Source organism: Rosa chinensis, chromosome 7, assembly GCF_002994745.2.
Source record: "Rosa chinensis cultivar Old Blush chromosome 7, RchiOBHm-V2, whole genome shotgun sequence".
Classification (NCBI taxonomy): domain Eukaryota; kingdom Viridiplantae; phylum Streptophyta; class Magnoliopsida; order Rosales; family Rosaceae; genus Rosa; species Rosa chinensis.
In genome coordinates, this window is record NC_037094.1 from 51,474,684 (window position 1) to 51,480,899 (window position 6,216).

A 6,216-nucleotide genomic window follows, 5' to 3' on the forward strand; every position below is an offset into this window, starting at 1 on the left:
GGTGACATGAGAACTAGCGCCTATGGGCCTAGACGGAAACTAAGCGGTTTTTAATTTTTAAAATTATTTTAATGACATATAATTATATAAATAAAAATATTTAAAATTAGTCGGGTGGTGACATGAGAACTAGCGCCTATGGGCCTAGATGGAAACTAAGCGGTTTTTAATTTTTAATTTTTTAACTTATTTTAATGACATATAATTATATAAATAAAAATATTTAAAATCCAATAATTAATTGAAAATGGTCAAAATAATCCAAATAGAGAAAAACATGTTTAAGAATTTAAAAATCATACTTATTATTTTTCCAAAGCAAATTTCTCAAAATTTTCAACAGCTCGAATGAGGAAATCTCTTCATTTTCTATTGGTTTAAAAAAAAAAAAAGTAAAATTTTATCAGAACAATTGAGCCTTATGTTTTAATAAAAAAAAATTAATAATAATTGAGCCTTATCCTAATAGTTCATGTGCAATTAAAGACTTCAAATCAAGTTTCTCTCTCTCTAATGATCAATGTGTTTCTGGGCTTCGAGAGGAACAGATATAGATGCGGTCAATATATGCTTCTAGATATGAAATTTTCAGTTTTTGATGGAAAAGAAAAAAAAAAAACCAGCAGTGCTGTGCCCAGACTGCCAGACCGCCTAGCCCATCTAAGCACTCGCTGAAGCTTGGAACGATTTTTTGAGTCACCTAGCTCATAATCGGGGCAGTAAAAGTGCGCCTAGGCGCAACCCAGGGCGCCTTTTAGAACACTTCTTTGGGGTCATTCTCATCCAAAGGGGCGCCTTTTAGAACATTGCTTTGGGGTCATTCTCATCCAAAGGCCCAAGCAGATGTGAGAAAATCTTAAAAACATTGACTACATCATCAATTTCATCATCAAATATGAAGTTACCATTTATGTTCAGCGACTTGAACCTAGGTTTGTTCACAACAGCCTCTGCTAAAACGTCTTGCACTAGGCCTTCCAATTGAATTAGAGCTCAAATCAACCTCAATTAACTGACCATGACCCTTTGTCAATGCTTTGCTGACCAGAATTGCACCTTCATCCTTCAGTTCAATTCTCTGACAAGATTAATTTGGTGAGGAGTTGTTTTGCTGCTGGAAAATGCTTAAGATCTCAAAATGTTATACAAAAAACCTATACCAAATGAGGTGGCATGTGCCGCATCATCATCTTAATCCTAATAATTTCCCGCATGTCTTCCTATTTTATTCTTTTTCATTGAAAATAAAAATCGACAATTAAAGTTTTTATTTTACTAGAACACCTCAAGAGTCCTCCACAGTGAAGATGATCCGCCATAGCCATAGCCATGAAATCATGAATACAAGCAAAGACAAGGACAAAATTATAGACAAGAATCCTATAAAACTGTCAAAGAAGGGCAAATCATGCAAAAGCACTTGACTATTCATCCGGCCTCCAATCCAAAGCCAAGAATCCTTGCTACATCGGTATCTTCCGCACCCTTCCTCAAGTACCTTAATCAATAGTTGAAGAATCGAAGGTCGATGCTTCTAATATCTAAAGATGAGCGACATCTTAGTTAGATTACATGACTTGTTTCAGTTATGTTTAATTTTTTTTTTCTCTTCTAAAAAAAATGTTTAATTTTTAGGGCTAGGTATCTATAATCATCCACCTCTTTCTTGACATCTGTGAACTGTTAAATTTGCAGGGTTATATATTGCTTTGTTTGATCATCACGTCTTCAGTCTTCTTTTTAGATAAGGAAGTTACTTTAATGTTCTTTTACATTTTTAATTAGGTTAATTGAAAATGAATATTATTAGATAGATAATATGCTGCAAATTATTTAATTGAAGGTGATGACTGGACATATGCCACATAGGATGCCACATCCTTTGGTATTATTTTTTTGTATAATTTTTTTGTATATGTAGCGCTACTCTTTGCTGCTATACAGGAAACTATACACTAGTAGGATAATGTTCATAGACATCAGTCCCTAACTGATGTTAAAAAAAAAAATCCGATGTCTTAGTGGGCAATGTTAAAGATGGTGAAAACTCAGACATCGGTTGATAAATGATGTCTAGTCTAACACAAGACATCGGTTTAACGTTCAGAACCGATGTAAAAAATGTTATTATGGTCAATATTTTGGTGTGTTTAACTATTGTCAAACCTTCATATTTTTACATTAAATGCTTAATGAAATATAAGTCTAACAACACAATTATCCATTTTAGCATCGGTACTAATTTTAGAAACAATGTCTGATGATGTTTTACACATCGGTTCCCTTTAACTTTTGCTTATGGTTTATGAGATTTTTGCGTGTTTGCAACATAATATTCCACTATAAATTCAATCTGCATTCTTTAGTATAGTTTGAACTGATGTAATTACTCATTTTAACATCAGTTCCTAAATAAAAACGATGTCCAATACTATGTGGGACATCGGTTCCTTGGTTGATATCGATATCCATAGTAATACTAGACATCAGTTTTTGTTTAGTAACTGATGTATTTTCTCTTTCTTGACATCGATTCATGTTTTCGAACTGATGTATTTTCTCTCTGTTGACATCAGTTTTGGTTTTCAAACTGATGTACATTCTCTTTTCTGACATCAGTTTTTGTTTAATTACTGATGTACATTCTATTTCTTAACATCAGTTTTTGTTTAATTATTGATGTACATTCTCTTTTCTGACATCAGTTTCTGTTCAATCTTTCATCTTCCTTCCAAGCTATAATTGATAACAAAGTAAACACTGGCTAGTTCCCTAGTCAAAGTTGAGAAGATTCCCTGATAACAAAGTAACACGGGTAATCACATTAGCAACAAGCTCTCAGGCCAACTCAATACATTGCTAGGCTGATCAAATATGGAAAATCCTGTCCGCCTCTAGTATTTGATCGATCAAATCAAGGTCCCAATTTTTTTTAACAGTTAGTAACAACCTTCACTAATTTGTCTAAAAGGAATAGCCTTTCAGACTTTGTAATCATGTACTACTTCATGACCATGATTTCAACCTACTATAGGTCTAAGCAATTAAAATTTCACACCTTAGCCAACAAAGCAAATCACAACTTAAAATTTGAATCTGCAAGTAAAAAATAGGAGCCCATAACAGAAAAAGTAAAAAGAGATTGGGAACAGACCCAAGACACGGACTTTGAAGAATCAGAAATCGAACCCAGAAAGTTTTCTACTTTGTTGCTTGAGGAAGAGAGCAACCAAGAGTTTGAGGTTGTTCGATTGAAAACCCAGAAAATCATGGAGATGTTCATGAGAGATAGATCGATTGAAAACCCAGAAAGTTAAAGGGAAAATTTCGCAAACAGTACACCAAGTAAAGGCCACTAATAATTCTTATACATAAAGTTCCAAACCAAGCATTTCGGTACACGAAATCTGAAATTCGACCCACTATCAGTACACGACGTCAATGACGCCGTTAATTTGACACCAAAATGTCTATTATGCCCTCAGTTCTTTTTTTTTTAATAATTTTTTTTTCTGTTCTTTTTTTTTTCCTTCGTTTTTATCTCTTTCTTCTTCCTTCTTCCGGCTCCACGAAACCCACCTCTGTTCTTCAGTTTTCCTTTCTTTCTTTCTGATTTTTCTTCATCTATTCGATTCCTTCTTCCTCAGATCCCTCTCTCTCTCTCTCTTCTTGGTTCTCAGAAAAGGGAAAAGCAGCTTCCCTTCTCCATCTTCCAACCCAACACGACTAAGAAATCTCAATCACCAATCTCCAAATTTCCCTCAAAATTAAGCCAAAGCGGCGAAAGCCCAATTCATTTTAGGGATGAGGCTGAATTGGGGTGAGTCGATTTGGTGGAGTTGGGTGACTCAAAGCCTCAAACAATCAAACTCATCTCTCGATTCAAAACCCAGAAACTCACCTCAAATCCCCGAGGGTGGGTCGGTGATTGGAGGGTGGTTTGGTGACAATTGTGGCGACGGAGGGACAGGATTTGATCTTGTTTTTGGGGAGCTGGGTTTTGCGCGGACTGGTCAGTGCCGATGTAGGCGCACTTTTTGACTCCCACAGCATCGAGAATGTTGAGCAAGTCGTCGACGAAGGCATCCAGGTTGGTGTTGAGGTTGAAATCGAAGTAATCGGGGTTGACGCTTCCGGCGCAAACGAGGTCGTATAGAACGATGCGATAGTAAGGTTTGAAAAAAGGAAGAATGCGACCCTAGGCGGACTGGTCAGTGCCAAAGCCACGGGCCAGGACCAGGTACTGCTCGCCCGACCCGGTTACCCGGACATTTAGAGCTTCCAAGATTCTGGTGTTGCTGGGCATGTTTGGAGAGGGAGGTGAGGCTAATAGACTTAGTCATTTGTGTATGTGGGAAATGGGAATTATGGATTGGTTAATGGCTACTGCATGTGGTTGTAAGTTGTGAGAAAATTAATGGGGAATAGGTTATAGGTAGGCGAGTGATGAGTAGGTGTGTGCGTTTAGTTTGGTTTCTGGTGCTTGGAGAGTTTAGTATTTATAATTTTATATTGTTGAGGAAGTATCTGGGGAGAAGTAGATATTGCAGGACAAGATTTGATCTTGTTTTTGGGCGTGGTGGTGTTGCTGCCGCCGCCGTTGGAGGAGGAGGAGAGAGTGGATGCTGAAGTGGGTGAGCTCGGGCTTCTTCTCACATGAAAACAGAGGTGGGTTTCGTGGAGCCGGAAGAAGGAAGAAGAAAGAGAAAAAAACGAAGGGAAAAAAAAAAGAACATAAAAAAAATTATTAAAAAAAAAAAGAACTGAGGGCATAATGGACATTTTGGTGTCAAATTAACGGCGTCATTGACGTCGTGTACTGATAGTGGGTCGAGTTTCAGATTTCGTGTACCGAAATGCTTGGTTTGGAACTTTATGTATAAGAATTATTAGTGGCTTTTACTTGGTGTACTGTTTGCGAAATTTTCCCAAAGTAAAAACCTAGAAAACTTCTTACTGAGTTATAGTCGAGGAGAGCGAGGACCGTTGACGCTTCGACAGTCGAAGAGAGGGGCTGAGAGGGGGAGGCCCATGGAGAGAGAAAGGAGAGACGGCGACTGCAGCTACGGCTTCGGCTTCTTGACTCTCAGCAATTGGCAGATTCAGTGGATTTCAGAAGAGAGATGAGAAGGAGACGGAGAAGGATAAGGAGAGAGGTCGGAGGCGAAGAAGGAGGAAGAGGAGGTCGATTGCTGGACGGGTGTCGCAGTGGTTAGGGTTTGGGAATGAAAATTGACGAAGTGTGGGAAAACAGTCGATGTGAGTCGTGGGAAATCTGACCAAGTGTTGGGGGGGGGGGGTGGGAATGAAAATTTTGTTCCCCGCTTACAAAATTTTAGACTTAATAGTTTTCGCGTTTTTTAAAAATTTTGAATGAAAAGTATAGACATCAGTCAAATATAAGAAAGGATGTTAATTCTATGAATAGAAATCAGATTTTTAAGAACCGATGTTAGAAAAACAATTTACATCGGGTGAAATCTCAACTGATTTAAAAGACATGATGTCTATGAATATTATTCTAGTAGTGATAGCAGCAATTGATTTGACTATAATATCATTTTCAGCCAATCCCATAAAGAAATAGAGGGAGAGAAGGGGGGATAATGTTTAGAGAAAAAAAAAATTAATGGATAAATATACGAATGGACAAAAACACCTTTCAAAATTTCCCAATTGGCAGACGCCGTAACGGAACTAACGGCTCCAGGTATTATTGTTGGGTCGAAGTCAGGACCTCAGGTACCATTCTAGTATTTTTAAAACTTGAGGTGCCAAACTTTAGGGAGTCATTTTAATGAGGACTAGTTGAGGACTTTCAAATCAACGGTTTGGGAGACCCACTTTTCAATTACATTACGGTAAATCAACCATCAGATGTTTATGTATGCATCAGTGGATCTCTTCTAAAAATTTTCTTCCAAATTGCTAATCGTTAAGGTACCAAACTAGATCAAATTAATAGACGAACCAAAGTTATAAAATATGAACCGTTCATGTTCATAACTGATAGATCATGATTATAAATGTTTTGATGATTTTCAACTTGGGTTGAAAAATTACATAAATGATCTACACATTTCAAGGAAAACCTTCTTACAGAGAGAGAGCTTTCTCGACTGGGAATCAGACGAGATTAGGAGTTCCATCCAACGTACTCCCCATTTTCAAGTTTAAATTGAAGGCATTTAAAACTTCAAATCTCTGTTGACAATA